The sequence below is a fragment of the Hippoglossus hippoglossus genome, chromosome 14, assembly GCF_009819705.1.
Source record: "Hippoglossus hippoglossus isolate fHipHip1 chromosome 14, fHipHip1.pri, whole genome shotgun sequence".
Classification (NCBI taxonomy): domain Eukaryota; kingdom Metazoa; phylum Chordata; class Actinopteri; order Pleuronectiformes; family Pleuronectidae; genus Hippoglossus; species Hippoglossus hippoglossus.
The window spans coordinates 24,454,423-24,472,640 of record NC_047164.1 but is presented as its reverse complement, the minus strand read 5'-3'; the positions used below and the strand labels follow the sequence as shown (position 1 = coordinate 24,472,640).

At 39.5% G+C, this 18,218-nt stretch overlaps 1 protein-coding gene across 7 annotated transcripts in view; it reads right to left on the bottom strand.

Moving 5' to 3' along the window:
• alcama (activated leukocyte cell adhesion molecule a) overlaps positions 1-18,218 on the bottom strand; it is a 62,133-nt gene that overhangs the window by 28,594 nt on the left and 15,321 nt on the right. The window lies entirely within an intron of this gene.

Genomic DNA, 18,218 nt, shown 5'->3' with positions numbered 1-18,218 from the left:
TATCTTATCTTATCTTAACTTAAATCAACTCCACTGCACTGAGGTGCATTACTCCGCTGGTCAACAAGTGACTCTGCTCCTGTGATGTTTTCTAATCATCACACTTAGAACTGATCATTATAAAAACCTGCTGAATTCATATTTATGTTCCTGGATAAACGGGGCGTCGCTTCCTCTGCAACAATGAAGTTAAAACACTGCTGTGTTTTGTGGACTTGAAAACTTCACCCACCCCTCCATCAGCATAGTGGTGAGTAGATGATGAGTGAGTTTTCATTTTTCGATAACTATCCCTTCAATAGCTGGAAATAGTAGAAGATAAAGCAGAGAAGAACTGCGGGTGGCCTTCCTTATTAGGTCTGACATTATGTTTTTGACTCACTGGTTTGTGTTTTGCAGTCAAAAGGTTTGTATAATCATCTTCACCCAACTGGAATGCATTATGTAATCCTCACCAACTACTGAATACATTTAAGAAAAACATTTTGCTCAAGTAACAGTTGAATTAGATGTCAACAACTAATTGTACAAGTGACGTTCATATGTTGTCCTACAATAATTATACTGTCAATCTCTCTCTTACTCACTTAGTACTATAATTTCCCCCTCTTTTCTTAATCTCACCTCTGCCAACGATTATAAGTACATCAGGCGGTTTGCACTCTTTTCTCCTGTGTGAGTTCTCTGTTTTGCCATCTCTTGGTCTATACAGCAACATTGGTGGAGTTTCCTCTCAGTTTGGCTGCAAAGCTACTTAGAATTTAAAATATTTGACTGTTTTTCTCCTGCCACACTTGGGAACCGACTTTCACAAACAAAAACCTGCAACCCTCTGTTTCCTGAAGGCATGTATTTGTTTGCTCTGGCAGCTCTAACACAATTGCGCTTATCTGACTATTATCTACCAGCTGAACAATGTGTTCCATGGGAGATGAAAACAGGCCTTTGAGAAGTCTCCCCATCCAGCCGTCATCACTACAAAAGCACCTAATCCGCATCTCCAAAGTTAGTCCTTTTGATATGTTTTCATGAACTTTTCGCACTTTTCCAATGAGTTGCAGTGTGTACAAGTGGATTTGTTTTCCTCTCACACCTCCTCGGAGCACTCTCTGTTATCAAACTGTTAGGAAGATGTTGCAGGAAGACCAAAGGAAGCGCAGATTTAAGTTAATACTGCACAATGAAAAGCAAAGATGTTTTTTGACTGATTTCATGTTTATGAACTTATATGCAGGTGTATTAACATTCTAAAAATATCTACTAAATGTAATATGTTATGGTCACATTGTACGAACTAAACCTCCAAAACCATGAGTAGAATAACTTACATACAACATCTTAGTTTGGTTGGATTAAGCTGAAACCATTTATTAAGATTTCCCCAAACTGCCCTCATTACCATAATAGCAGTAATCATGGCTTGGGGCCAGTTTTGTCGCTGAGCAAAGTAGACAACTGAACAAGGCCCACAGAGAATAATATGTGGTTTAAAGACTTCATCATCCCGTCAGCCTTGTCCGGCAAGTCAAACTATTAGCAAGTCTAACATTGTCTACATCCGGTCTGTGTGTGTGTGTGTGTGTGTGTGTGTGTGTGTGTGTGTGTGTGTGTGTGTGTGTGAACCAGCATATAGCCCCAAACCATGACAGCTTAAAGATGTCTGTGAAATCACCCAGGAAGTACAGTGGATTGAATGCTTAAAATTTAAAGCATCAGTAAACTTGCAGATACATCCATTGTCATCTTCAGTGCAGAAAATATAGAAAACATAACAACACTTAGCTTCTTCCTGCAGAGCAGATATGTGGCTGCAGCTCAGTAGTTGGGCTACAATAGGATGAGATTTTCTCTGTATGATAACCAACTGTATGATAATATTTCAATGTATCGCGGTATTTTACAAAGTGGCTTGTTTGGATATGGGCTCTGACCTAATTTTCTTTGCAAGTGTGAAAGTTGGTTGTGTTGGATCAGGAATGCTTAAGAATTAACAGAATTATAAAAAACAAAATCATAAACATGATTGTATACTCATCTATTGCTTAAAGCTGTGGTCGGTAATCCTGAAAAAGTTAGCAAGAGCAGGCTGCAATACAATAGCAATATTACAATACACTAACACAATAGCATCAAACCACAACATAAACAGTGTGTAAGAGTGATGCACCTCGGTCAACAAAAGCAAAGGCCATGACAGATGATATTGTAAAGATGGGAGTGCTATCTTGATGACACTTAATACAGATGTTGTTGCAAGATGCAAAAAGATGTTATAAACAGGCAGTAAAGCAATGTGTGTTAAAGGTTCAGTGTGTAGAATTTAGTGACATCTAGTGGTGAAGTTGCATGTTGCAGATGAATAGCCCTCAACTCACTTTTCCCTTCCAAACATGAAAAAGAACCTGTGATAGTCTTCACTTGTCATAATGTAAATATAAAGTATTTAAATATAAAGTGCCCATTCTTGGGTAAAGAAAACAACAATTCGTACAATTTAGATGAAACACACTAGTGAAAACAACACTAGGAATTTTTTATATTAAATTTCTGCCAAAAGTTTCAAGTTTCAAGTTTCAAGTTTCAAGTTCCCTTTCACATAAATCTTACACACTGGACCTTTAAGACACACGTGTCGACAATTTCTGAGGAAGGAACAAAGCCATCTGCACATTATAGCCAGCCTCATTCATCAACCCGTCCAAATGCTGTGTCTGAGCATTCATGTATAAAATGCCACCATGGTAATTTTTCTGTGCTTCTATCGACCTTGTGGACAGCTGGAGAAACATTTGCATGTCTGCTGTTGCACCAATATCTAAAATGTTAGAGGGTAAGCGCTCATTCAGGTGGGGAGTTGATCAACATTTCATTAGCATAACAACGCGTCCACTAGTCACTAGTTTGAAGCATGAGTGGGAAAGCTTGACATTGCTGTGATCATGGGTATGGGTGAACAGCTCTCCTCTCACAGATAAGTGCAATTTATATGAACGCTGCATTTGTGTTGGATGGTGTAAAATTACAGAGGCCCAATACACCCAAGGTAAGGAGTGTGTGTGCAGTTATGTTTCCTCTGCCAGAGCAGCACATAATGAGAGAGACCATCATCCTCATACAGGCAGACCACACGATTTTAGCCTTCTAGCTGAGAATGTGACGCATTGGGTACACATTATCAGGTGTTAAGATGAATTAGAAATTCAAAGGTAGTCTCAAACCATTATTCACCAATGTTAGTACATATAGTGAATGCAAAGATGCAAAAAAAGCTGATTGAGTCCTTTCTCAGGGTCAGCAGACGAAAGAGCCTTTGTGTTGGTGGGTCACATTCAACGTCATTGATGCATCAGATATAAGGAGTAAACAATAGAAAGCAGGCTCTCACTCGAACATTTGCGTTCACACATTCCTTTCAGTGAATGTCTGAAAGCAGCTTATTTCTAAACTATGCTCATGAACTAAACTGGCCAAGTACTGATCCCATATCAGCCCACTCTGCATGACCCACCAAGTCGCATGAGTTTGAGTGTGTGAGTGGGCCAGATAGGGGTTGTTTCTGCCAGGGTATGAGTCTGCCTATCTGCATGAGTCATCAATAGGGTCTATGCCATGGCAGTGATCACAGGCACACTGAAAGTCAGACGGTAGACTTGCTAAAAATGGCAGCTTGGTTGGGAGAGCATCCCACTGTGTGTTGACACTGTGTGTGTCGGTAGCATATGTAGGTGTGTGGTATGAAGGAGATGTTTACTTCACCCATACAATGTCTATTGCCAGAAAACAGACTTCCTCTTGACAGGTCTCCGACCTGCCTCCCACCTACTGTTAACATGTGTGTGAGTGTGCACAACACTTGGCTCAACAAAACATTATAAGGGTACCTCAGTAATGTAGCACTGAACTTAAACTAGGTTAGTGGAATAACCACAGACCTTTTTCAAATGGTTGAGATATAACTTTTCATCAAGCTCAGAAGAACATTGTATACTACACTTCCCGTGAGAAAGCATCTTTTCATTTATACCTTTCATGATACTTCAATCTGAATATGTACAAATTAAACGGAATTGAATTCAATAAAGAGGAAAAGCTTACTAATGCCCTTACATTACAAAAATGTTACCAGCAGTTTTCATATTATTTTGTATATTGAGTCAAAATATTTTAGAGTGTATCAAAGGTGAGATTGGTTATGTTTAATCACTAGCTCAGTCATACCTAGTCTTAATGTCCTGTGCTTTGAATCAATAAAGTCCAATTAGACATATCCCAGAGAGGTTTCTCATGGAACTAATGAAATCCTAGCCAACCAAGGCACTATCATTAACAGAAGTGAGAAACCTCTTTAAAGCAAGTCAGTGTCTTTTAACCTTAGCTTGTACTGTATCTTAGGATCATCTTTATCCCTGCATTGTGTGTGTAATGGCAGTACAGCCCAGTGTCTGCCAGAGACTAGGTATTTGCTGAAACAATGTACTGTGTTTATATACAGTATATATGGCACAATCACACAAGATGTTGATGGATCTAATGTGGACTATTAAGGATTTGTATAATGCTATATTTTCTCCCTCATTGTTGTTCAATTTATATAATCTTGGCCAGAAGAGAAGATGTTGGACGAAGGAAATTTAAACAAGTCAAACAGGAGGTTCAAAGAAGAAGATGAAAAGTCACATAAATGTGTGATGTTGTGGTTTCAGTATTCCACACAGCTGATTAGAAAACATAAATAATGGCTCTGTGTGAATAATTTAGCTACACTGGTCTGCGCCCTCAACCCCATCAACACAGTGGGGAAAATAAGCTGCTGGCCCTTCCACCAATCACACATAATGGCCGGCACCTGGTGGAGATGCAGCCATGCAGCTCCCCTCGCCAAAAATAAAAATGAAAGCTGTAATCTTATTTCGGGAGATGTAATTGAAAACAAGCCAGTGTGCCAGGGCCAGGAAGTGTAAGTGAGCAGATGGCAATTAGCTCCAGCATGATCCGCGGATCAGATTAAGGCAAAGCTCCAGCACATTAGTGCGGAGACGTGTTGATCCCGCAGCTCACATTTTAACTTGAGCCTTTCTGCCAAATGTACGTTCCAACTCTGAATGGAGACTGTCTACCCCTCCTTAAAAACAAATCACACTTTTAGCTTTCAAGTACTTCTAGTAATTTAAATGCATTCCCAATGGAGAGAAACACAGCATAGCATATTGATAAGATGTTCTGCAGGAGACAGTGAGATGAATAAGTCTTACCAAGCCAAACAGCCACCATTGAATGAAAACATCTTTAATCTTGGCTGCCATGATGATTGTGAAATGACTCTGAATATACCAGGAAACTTTTACGCAAACTTGTGATTCGGTTTTTCATTCTGGACAGTCTTGCTTTTCCCAAAAGTCTCTTTGATATTTCCCTCTGAGGGATGCTGGGTTGAAACCTGAGGGGTTTGGGATAACTCTCAAAGGTTAATGATGGATACAATGTCAGCACTTAAAGAGGGCAATCCTTTACCATCTGCACAGTCACTTGCACTAGTGTAAAACTACACCTCTGAATTACTCTGGAGGCCTACAGCCAAGCTGTTAGGGTCACTGACAATGGTGGATTTGCCTGGTCACACTTAACAGATAATTTGTCACCAGCTCGAACAGCAATCAAGAGTCCATATGTACGTCAATGCTTATGTCAATATCTGCCATCTGTATCAATCTGAGGTGAAGCTTAAGAGAAGTCGGTAGTCTGACCTAGTGTCAACATTTCCAACCTTTATTTTTAAAACGCCTTACATGTTACACCAAAAGGTCAATTCTCATTGGCAGGCAGATGGGCATTGTTTTCTGTGAAGGCTAGTTTGTCACAATAACATAGATTACAAAAAATTTGGGGGAAAATCAGTATTTAACGCTAAAGTAAATAGGCACTACAAAGTGCCGCTTCACAGGAATGATTGAGTATTATGTTTCTTTTTACATGTCGTTTTAGCTCAAGTAAGCATTATAAAAATGAATGTATATTCATCAATAATACGAATCAGCCATCACATTATATTCTTTAGTTGTTAACAAGTTGTTCTAATTTTTTTTTTTCTCGAATACACAACAATATACACTGAGTTTAATGTCAGGGAAACATTTTGTATTTATTATTTGTGTTGTACTGTAAACATAAAGAATTTCATGTGCTGTCACATATTTGAGGTTTGAAAACATGTCATGTTTATTGAAATAGCAGAAGAATAACTTTTCATGGTGGACTAGACTCTTTGATCTGTTTCTGAGTGGGAGCTGTAAAACCATTGGCGTGAAACCTGTCCCAGTCGCCACACACAGAGCTTCAAAACCCAGTCAGGCTAATCACAGCTTTTGTTACGGTACAAAAATGCGTGCAGGAGGTCTGAACACAAATGAAGGAGCCTTAGATGTTCCTGGATGCTGTAAAAACCATTAAATCCTCTGCAGCTGAAAATATTTTTCTAGGATGAGGCTGAGAGTTCTCATGTGGAGAATCTCAAGTCTGGGAACTGGATATATATATCTATATATAATGCTATTTTCATTAAATTTACAGAAATGTGTAAAGACAAGGTACAACATGTAATAAGCACATCTCTTTTCCGTTCTCTGTGGAACTAAAAAGATAAAACAGCAGAGGAGGGGTGTAACCTTTGTTCTGACACTAAATATATAAATAATTAATTAACTAATCTTTAAAATTAGCAGAGCACAGCAGTTACTGAATTTTAGGAGCCATCTGTAGGCTAGTAAGGTTTGTTCAGTGGCCAAAGAACCCCCACCCACCTTACTCTTGCATCTGTCCTCTGCCATTACTTGTCTCACATCGTCTTCTCTGTTTACGCACACTGAGTTCACTGCATTCCAGCACAGGCTATAAATGTGGAGCTTGCTCACTGGTTTAGACATGTCTCACCTGTAAAAACTGAGAGCTAAAGCTTTTAAACACCATCACTGCATACCAACGCGTATGCTAAATGAAAAATTAAAGCAAACAGATCCTTTTTGATATGGTGTTGGCAGGGGAATATTAAGCATACTAAAGCCTGAGTTGACTTAGCAGCATTAGGGAACACAGTACAGTCCTCAACTGTACTGTGTTTACCTTTGCATTGTTCCAATCTGTCTTACTGGTGCCACTACAGAGAAACCGTGGTTCCTTTAAGCAAGACAGCTCAGGTTTTATGACATGCAGCACATGACAAAAAAAGTGTTAACAGTCAGAAATCGTTGTAAGCTGGAGCCGAAGAAGAACAAGGCTGGTGACTTATTTTGTGGAGGTCAGAACAAGTCTAGCTAGTCCCAGTGGATTCCTCTGGCTCTGACAGTTTAAATTGCTACCTATGGCCCCCAGCAACTTTAATTTGGGCAGACATCTGCTTTGTCTTCCTCCCACACATATGCACACATGCATGTATGAAGCTGTGCTAACACTGTCATATTTAAGATGTAATCATGCAGGCACTAGCTGCTCTTTGTTAGATCAGTCCCACCCTTCCCAAATGCAGTGGTGTTGTTAAGATTTTAACACCTAATGGACCTACACAGGGACTCCGTCTCATGCTGAAGATAGTTTTACGATCGCCCAAAAATTAAGCTCAGAATGGGTCAAGCAAGAATTAAACAGACATAACAGATGTTGAATGTGCATGCAAAGTATACTGTATGTTCCTATTTTAACACAGAATCTGTTTTGTGGCAGGTTGTGGGTGAGTATTTGTGTTTGAGAGTGTTATCATGCACATGTACCTTGAAAGAACTGTCATTCAGTCTAGTCATTCGGTCTAGCTGCACTGGAAGCAGGCTCTCACAGATGCTTTGACTTCTTCCAATCAGGGAATGAAAATGAAACTAAATGATCTGTTATGTTGTTTTTATGGTGCATACGTGTATACGTGAGCACTGTAAAACATATACGCAAATTCCATTTGATCTGTTTGGTTTAAGGCAAGTTTTGCTGAATGCCAGAGTCTGTGTGCAGAGTAAATTGTATTCAAGGGAAGCTGTCTGACTGCATCAAGGTTCATCCGTCATTTCACATTTTGAGTAGCAGACTGAACATGGAAATGTCTGACGTCATTGTGTAACCAAACCACATTAATCAGTTTACCTTTAAAGAGAGAAAAATATATTTATTTTCCTCAGAGTACCTTACCAATCTTAGACACATTTATAACAGCAAAATTACACTATGCAGGATTATCTGTGTTGAAGACAAAATCTTTTTTTTAACTATAATAATAAAAAACTGAAATTGGAAAGTAGATGTAGTGGGAGTGTCTTACATCACTGAACACACTAATTCAAATGAATCAACTATGGAACAAAGAAGTATTAGACCAAACATAGATTGACACTCAAAGAGTTTCACATCAACACTGAAGTTCAAGACTCCCATTATTTTCCTTTCACAGGTCCACTCAAATCTCCCTGTTGTAATTTATAAGGTAATGGCAGTACCAGCAGAGCCCTATGGGCATGTTCATCTGTCTGGTGTACAAGACAGACCCACTCCATAATCTGCCTTGCAGTGTTATATATTATGATCACAGTAGTATTGCAAGGTATACCGATTCCAGAACGGTTAGGATAAGAAAGAAATGTCAGAGAACAAAGGTGTAAATCGTGCAAGAAAACATCAAACTTGACGCACTATATAAAAATATTAAGGTAGGCCTTTCTAGATAATCAATGGTGTGTGTGTGTGTGTGTGTGTGTGTGTGTGTGTGTGTGTGTGTGTGTGTGTGTGACTGCTCTTCACATTTTCAATGAGTTTAAATACGTGTCTCATAAAATCTTCGGCGAATCAAAGTGTGGGGGGAGGAGACTCAGACACAATACAAACCAACCACTGCTTCTGCTCTGATCCTGAAGCAGTGACGCTAATCATTTTATAGACCAGAACAATCAATGGATTTCCCTCCTCAGGGTTATGTTACCCTGGGCTATGATACAAAATGATACTTTCATAAGACACTCTGTAGAAGCACACACACTCCATAAAATGTACATACACCCCTGACATGACTTCATTAGTTAATTTGTTCCGTCGTCCAAATGTGTGTCAACAACCCCAGAGTGAGCTGAAATGTGTTCCAGATAACACTTGAGACTAATTTGAAGCACACTGCATTTCATTACATATCGATTAAAGGCCAACTAAAGCACAGATCTCTCTTTAATAAAGTTCACTAAGAAACAGAAAATAAGACATTTACATTTGATTTGATGTCACAACAGTTGAATGTTGGGCAAATGCCTAAGTGTCTTGGGCAAGATACTGAATTCCTGACAGCGGTGCCCTTCTCATAGAAAAAGTGCTACCCATAGTTACCCTGTCTGTGTGAGATGGTGAAGTGGCAATAAACTGTACTGTTAAGTACCTTGAGTGGACATCAAGACTAGAAAAGCGCTATATAAATAAACTTCTGACAAGTACATCTACGTTCCAACCCTCACCTTTGGTCACTATGGCCTTGAGCTTTGGGTAGGTTGAGATTACATGTGGCCGAAATAGGTTTCCTCTATACGGCACCTGGTTTCAACTTTATTGATTGGGTAAGGAGCTAGGATCTATGAGCTGGGATCCACTGCGCCACCATGTTAAATGGGGCTAGTTGAGGCTTTTCAGACATAAGATTGGGATGCCTCCTGGGTGCCTTCCATTGGAGGTTTTCCAGGCACGTCCACTGGTAGGAGACCCTGTGGTTGACCCACACATGTTGGAGAGACGCCTACGGAATCCCAAGGAGGCACAAGAAAGCGGTGCTGGGGAGAGGGACATCTGGATTCCATTTGCTTAACCTGCTGCCAATGAGACCTGACTCTGGATAAGCAGTAACAAATTGATGAATGGATGGGTGTCTTATAATACCCTGAAACCTCTTTTAACTACCAGTGGTAAAGCCCTTCAGTGTAATAAAAGCTAAGCTGTGGCTGACAAAAGAACAGAATCCCTCTTGTTGTCCCATCCTATATCGGGCTCCTTTTTTCCACCTACAAGAGCAGTGGAAGATACACTATTTCAGAGAAAGGAAGAGGGAGAACTATTGACAAGGTGAGGGGGCATCACAAAGATGATCTTGTGTTATATGAGTATTTGGCCAGATGGCATATTTACCAAATGGCCCTGAAAATCAAAGACATAACTATTGTTCCCACAGTTAATGTGCTAAAAATACAAAGAAATCTTGACATAGAAACTGAAAAGTATGGTAAAATCAGAGATATGAGGAATTATTTTCTAACTTTCTTTTATATATTTTTGGGGCTTTTTATTGCCCAAATAAAAAGCCCTATTAAATAGGACGGAGAGAAAACTGTGAAGGGGGGACGGAGAGAGAGTTAGGAAGGACATGCATAAACGGCCGCGGGTCGGAATCGAACCTCTGCGCATTGAGGCCTTGCCTCGTTGAGGCAGCAGTTTTACCAGGTGAGGTATACACCAACCCCTTTTCTAACTTGAGGGTTTAGCTCAAACATCCCATCAAACACAAGCAGTTTCTTTTGCAGTTGCATTAACTTTATCTGGACTCTGACTGGGCACTATGTTATTTCAGAACAGCTCACCACCTGCAGCTTCTGTGAAAGATTTTCCCAACACTGCAGGTGTTACAGCACAGCCCTATCATTGCCTAGTAACCTCTTACCCTCCATCCTGTTTCAGTCCACCATCCTTTTTTGTCTCTCTTGTCCATTTCAGACCAACTTTTAAAGTCTCAATAAGTGCTTTGATCCAGCTCTAATCCCTAGCCTTGCTGCTTGAGAACGTAACACAAATTGACTGACAGTTCATAATCCTCTGAAATATCCTCAGTATATGGCACGTCCTCACCCCCCTATAAACAGTATCAAAAGTCCTGCACAAGAATAAGTCTTTTGTTTGGTATAAGATTCAGAGGCAACTGGACAGCCAGACAATGAGGGGAAAAGGGAGTGATAAGGCAGCGCTCTTTGTTTGCTTTTGCCTTCAGTGCTGAAAAGTACACCTGACTCACATTGATACACACACTGCTGAGTAAGAACTCCCCTGGGCCTTCCTAAATGACATTATCTTGGCACACATATCAGGGTATGAATACATGCATACACACTTCAGTTTGCGTGTGAGGAAGAGGATGCAGGAGGTCGCCAAACTCTAAGGCTGCCATTTTTAACTTGTGTTTGGTCATTTTGTCAGACTATGCTGTGGTTATAAAATCCGAATATTAGCAGAGCAGAGCAGCAGCTTGAAAATATCTCAGAAGCGACAGCAACTTATGTCACTTTAATCGGACACTTTTCATCCATTGTTTAATACTTATTCTATTGTCAGACATAGAACCAGTAAAACAGGTTATAGAGCAGCTTCATTATGAATTCAACTGTATTTAAACCGTGTGTTTTATATGAGCACAGAGAGTAGGAGAAAGTCGTACAGACAGAAGGGCTGAAACCAGCTTACACTAGGCAGAATGTAAATATGACAAGATGACATCATGAAGATGCAAATTATTGTATTTTTATTGACTTTTCAAGTAGGCTTTTGTCAGTTTCTATTAAAAGTTAATTGACACTGCACAGCCATATATTAGGTTTGACCTAAAGTCTTGTTTAGCCCTAGGTCATAATTATCGTGTACCATGTAACACCAGAGGTTGGTTTGGTATCTGTGTCATGGGCATGAATACAAATTCTAGGAAGGATATGGCCATGACTTGATGCTACATTCAGGCAGAGTAGGGGCCAAAAAAATAACCTACAAATAAACATGGCCCAACATACAAGGATTGTAAGTAATGGAACAACAACAGGGCTGGAGGCCATGAATGGTTGGCATTTGCATTCCTCCATTCCCTTCATTCCCACCATCACCTGCCACTTCCAAAAAAACTCTAGCTGCTCCCAAAGTAAACAAAACATGGGATATCTTGGAATAGAATGTTTTACAGCTAAGCTTTAAAATCTTCATATTTGAATATAAATAAATGGACTGCATCAAGACAGTTTTTTCTAGTCTTAACAACAGCTCATTGTCACACATTGCATTCTCACACAGCTGTCAGGTACATTAAGGGTTCAGTGTCTTCCCCTAGGACACGCTAGAACATGCAGACTGGAGGAGCCTGGGAATGAACCCACACTTCTGTGGTCGAACTGCTCTGCAGCCACCACAACTAGAAATATGCTTGGCATGCAGTTTCGGTTCAAGTGTTAAAATCAAATGCCCCTTGCTGACTTACTTGGTAAAGGCCAGATTTTAAAAGGAACAACATAACTTCTAAATAAGCCATGAAAAGTATTTTCTGGATTGAATTGAAATATCTTGTTCCCTATGAGAGTAAAGCCAGACACACAGAGTACTTGAGAATTCAGATTGCGGTGTGTATTGACCCTTTTAAACCTGTTATTTATTGTTATTTCATGACAGTATATTTCATATACATATATATATATATATATATATGTATATATGTATCTCTATTTCAATTCAAAATGTACTTGGGAATATGATGAAACTGTACTATTGATGCTAATAAATACACAGTACATATAAATACACAGAATTTCAATCTAAATGTCACTTGAAGATGAATTTCTAATCTTTAATTGGTTTTATTTCATACTTGATATAAAAAAAATCTGAATAATGATTTGGGATTTACATAAATATGATCGCTACTGCTGTCTTATCATATTTGATACAGTTTCAACACAATATTACATAGCAGTACATCATTTTTTGTAATAATGCTGCTTCAATTCAGCAAATATTCATCTCAGAATAATTGTAAAAATAAATGGTATTATCTTACAATTCCTTCCTCAAAACTCTCAAAGTAGTAAGTCACATGAGCCACAACACTGAGGCAGCTATGTTAAATTCGATCAATAAGGGCACACATATCAGGACAGGAGGCAAAACGGCCTTTTCTCAGTCTTGGTTTCTCTCTCTGTCTCTATGCCAGTACAAATAGATAGAGTAGGTCATGAAGGTCAAACAAACTATTCCTACCCCCTCTGAAGTGCCACTGATGGCAGGGGGTGGGTGCTGGTGACGGGGGTTAAGTTGGGGGTAGAAGGTTGGAGGGATGGCTCGTCCTTACAGCTGCTTTTGTCATTACCAAGCTACCTTTATGAAAAAAGGGTCCTTATTATTCAGAAGAATCTGCAGAGGAATGCAGACTATTGAGGTCTGAGGGAGTCAGCTATTTATATCTAAACCATGACAGAGAGAATGAGAGATTGATTAAGGGTTTAGCAAAAGGAAAATACGAGTAAAAACCAATTGAGCCATGTACAAAATGGTGGAATGAAGACAATGTCCTCAGCATGTCCTTTATATTTTTAAATTAGGTGTCAAGTTGAGAATAGCTTCTGAGAATTCAATTATGTTTGGGTTTAATATTCAAAAAGCAAGTAACAGTTTTATTATATGAGATGCCAGATCCAGTATTTTCAGTATCTTCAACTTTTAATCTGATTTGAATTATAAGATATTTCACATTTGACTTCTGCTTATATTGTCATATCATCACACTTCATCAACTATTGTTAGTGACTTTCCTCCTTCAGTGACCAAGAAAAATGTTTTCTATTGAGTGAAATGACAGACCAAACCAGATAGAATCATTAATATAATGACAATCTGACAATTACCGGATTTTGATGCAGAGTTAAAAAACCTCAGCTGTTACTTTTCCCTTTGCCTCTGATAAGGGACCATATGCTATTGCTGGTCTACTCCCAAGGTGAAACACATACTTCATATAAACTTCCTGATGAGCTGCAACTTGGCCTCTGTGTGCCCCTGTATGTGGTGCCCTGTAGAGGGAGGTGGAGATGGAAGGCTACTACCCTTGAGAATAGAGGCTAATTCATTCTATGTGGGAAAATGCTCTCTGCTGCTTCAGCAGGCTGCAGGCACCAGCATGTCTGCAGACACTATTATGCTCATCAGCAGAGACGGATGCAAACATTAAGCCCCTTCTTGTTCAAAAAATAAATCGGAGTGCCTTTCATTACTTACTAACCTCATAATTTGCTAAAAAACAACGGGCACTGTGAATATTTGTTTTTCAAAACTCATGAGACAGCCTGAGAGATAAGTAATTAAGAGCGACCAAGAAATTGTAACCTTCAGCAGATGCCGTATTGTTAAGTCAATTATGTTAGTGGCGACACTCTCCCGTTCAGGAAAGTGAATGACAAGTGCCTACTAAGCAGGAAGCCCATTACCAGAAACAGAGTCGACTCATGGCAACTCTCCATGTTTATCAGAGTGGATATTAATGGACACAGCCTGTCAAGTGATGCTCTCCAGCAAATGGTCAAAAACACGCCCCTTAAGCAGCTAAATGCTCAGGCGTTCCTAGCTTGGCTGATATGGAGGAAAGAGACGTTGAACAGAGCAGAGTATGACTGCTTATCATGAATAGGGCTGTGGATGGTTATCTAAAAAACGACAAATCCCCCCTGATCAGAATTCCCACAATGTAGACAGGTCTATCTTAGCCTTATCTGAGGACTATGTAAATATAAAAAAGATTAAGATGTTATCTGGAATTAGAGTCAAATGCCGATAAAAACTGATTGTGGGACACAAATCTGAAGCCACTCTTCGTTTGAACATTTAGCTCACCTACAATTGACCGGAAAACCAAAAAAAACATGTCTGTTTTCATTGCTGTGTTATTTATATGATTTTTATAACACAGAAGATGATGACAGACTGTTGGTTGAGTTTCCTGGTGCTTAACAGGTCACCTAGAATGAGGCTCAACTCAAATTCTCTTGACACTGGAATCCCCCTCAGTGTCACTCTGCCTCCATAAATGACAGCAAGGAAGCAGTCGTATGCATTTTCACATGGTTTCAAATGACAAGCTGAAAACAATAGGTGACATCATGCTTGATCCACCTTTTCTCACAACTAGTTTCACCTGAGGGAGTATTTGACTGTGTGCCCTCTTAAAGGTAGTAGCCTATTTACAACAATGTTCTACCCTGAGACCTGAAACATTTAAAATTGTAACCATTATGTCAACACATATATTTGATCATCTTCATTAAAAGCCATAAATAGGGGAGTTTAAAGGAAACAGAAAGAATAATTTAGCGCTTTTGTAGTCTTGTCGGCCACTCAGAGTGCTTTACAAGTCACATTCACACATCGCTACTATGTCTATGTATCCACATTATTCACATACAGGGGCAATTTAGGGGTTCAATGTCTTGTTCTGGGACACTTAGGCATGTGGACTGGAGGAGACAGGGATTGAACCTCAGACATTCTGATAAGTGGACAAACCAATCTACCTCCTCTGCTGTAAAAGACAGTGTTTCAGGCAGATGTGCATTTGTGATGTTGCTTTTTTGGCTATTACATGGAAAAATCTAGTATATAAGACAGACAGCGGAAAATTGTGGTTTCATGAGTCCTGCATAAATCTGCTATGGATGATCACTTCAGTCCACACACTAAATCATTTCTGATTATTCCTTGACTGACAAAGACAACATAAAATAGTTTTAGAACAGCTTTAAAGTCAACCTGTGAACTCTGGAGATCCTCTGGAGTTTCTCTGAAGGGGCTGTATGAATAATAGCAAATGTCCAAGTGAGAGACTCTAGAGCAGTGGTCACCCACCTTTTCGAGACCTTTCCAAAAAACCCACTTAGGAGGGTCATATTTATTATTATTTTTAATTTCTGTTAAAGGCTGAATGTACAAGAAATAAATATACACAAAGAAGGGCAGTTGTGCAACTTTTTCTATTCAATGCACAATAATTCAATTAATATCAATTAATATTTACAATGCACAATATGTAGCTGCAGAGGAGCTGCTACTGCAGCACAATGTTTTTACATATAGGCTTTGATTTGAATATGGCCACAAATATGATTATTGCCTTGTATGAAAGAAGTCCCTTGTACTCAAATAAATACCAGTACTACACAGTATGAAGCCGTGCATCTTCCGCTCCTGCAAATATTTCACAATAAAAGAAAACTTTTAAACAAGGGAATGGATTCCATCAACAGAAACCCTGGGGTGCTTTTATTTTGAAAAGGCATACAGAAAGTGCTGCAACCATTTGTTTGTGACATAAATTCATCAGATAAACATTAAAACTCAGGTGAAAGATCATTTTCTCTGTTTATTCTGCTGTGAACCAAAATGTTTATCTGTCTATGACACAAATGTATTTACAACACTTTCAAAACCCGTTTCAAAGTAAAAGCACTCCAGCGTTTCACCTTCTGAATCCACTCATTTGTTCCAACGGGGCTTTGATTGTTATCGACAGACCGGAAGATGCGCATCTTCATACCGTAGAGTCCTGACATTTACTTTAGTACATGAACCAACTTGTTCTTGAAGGAAATGCAGGAGATAAACCTGCACCTCCACCGCCAGTAGCGGACACACAGCGCGTGTGAAACAACGGACACACAGCTGATGTGCGGCGCGACGACAGCCAGTGAGTCCAGAGAGTTCGGGGATCGACAGTGAAGACTGGGAGATCGACCGGTAGAACGCGATCGACGGGTGCGACACTGCTCTAGAGTTACCGCTGACTCTCTCAGCCTGCCTCCGTAGAATAAAGTCGGCAAAAACTCTAGAGTAGACAATGCGAGAACACAGTAGGAGATCCTCTGTAGGATTCACTGCAAGCAACAGATGCAAAAATAAATATCTCCAGATGAAAAAGCAGAGTCATACGCATGGAAGACACCCACAAAGATGTCAAGAGAATATTTTTTTGTACAGGCTGAAACGGCCGGTGTCGATGTGCTGTAAACAAAAATGCGTAATCCCCCCAGCAGAATTAATACATTACATTTTACATATAGCACTTTGTAGTTTGGCTTTCTTGAAGAAAATTGTACTTTCTTGATTCTGGTTGTTCTGGGTTTGTACCCTGATGGTTGAATGCACTTATTGTAAGTCGCTTTGGATAAAAGCATCAGCTAAATGAAATGTAATGTAATGTAATGTCTGCTGCACCACCCCTGTTGGATTTGGGAAAAAAGCCCCAAAATAATGAGGCATAAATTATTTAAATAAAGATTAGAACAATAAAGGCCATAACAGCAACATCACTGTTTCTGTCTAGTTGCTGGTATACTTTTATCAGCTTCAGTCTGGGACTTTAAGAGAAACATAACACTTTTCAGACACAAATAATTGTGTTGTCCTGTTAAATGAACACTGTCTATTATCATTACAGAAGGGCAGGACTGATAACGTTTGCTGCCTAGCTGCCACATTAACGTTAGTCGTTTTATTATTAGCCATAGCCGCTATCCTCTAGCTTAATGATAACTTAACAGATGGCTAATGTGGCTATCGGTTAATTGCTAATAGCCAAAAGTGTGCCGCTGGCCAGGTTAACTATATAATAACTGCTTAATACTTCAACTTTGTTGAAACGAGATCTTTACTGTCCTCTCGAAATTCCTTATGAAAACCAGGGTGTCGGTCTTTAAGATGCCTCACTAAGTTGGTTGTGCTACCCGACTTCGTCGACACCACTTTGTCGCATTGTTTGCATATAGGCTTATCGACATCCTTAGTCTTTCCCTGGTCATTTGCCTCGTATACAAAATACTTCGAAATGGCACTTTAGGCATTTCATTTTTACATTTCAAACTTGCTATGGTATGTTAGTTTTATGCTGGCAACACCAGCTCATTGTTGTCAACTAGCAATCATGTGTTCAGCTGCTAGTGAGGGGAGGGGCTGCGTCCTGCCTGTCTGCAGCGGTGCTGTTTGAAGTTGTGTGTCAGCTGGAGGAGGCGAAGACGACACTGCTGGTATCGACAAGGACATACAGAAGGTATGTGTTAACATGAAGATCATCTTTTTTTTCATCGGTGTTATCTACATCATCAGGTGAAGACAAACAGATGTTCACATGGGTGGTTCTATGTTGACATAGTGTCAGAATGAGTGCTGCAGTGGACAAAGGTCTGTTTGTCCACACATATATACATAGGTACCATATATGTACTGCATATATATATATATATATATATATATGCAGTACAGATGTACATATTCCTGATGTTCTGCACCACCACCAGGCTGCACATTGACATTTTTTTAACTGCCAACCACATTAAAGAAATAGTTCACTGAAAAATGTTAATTCACCAGCATTGCACTCTGAAACTATGAGGTCTGACTGTCTGTGTGGACGGTAAAAATGTTATGGACCC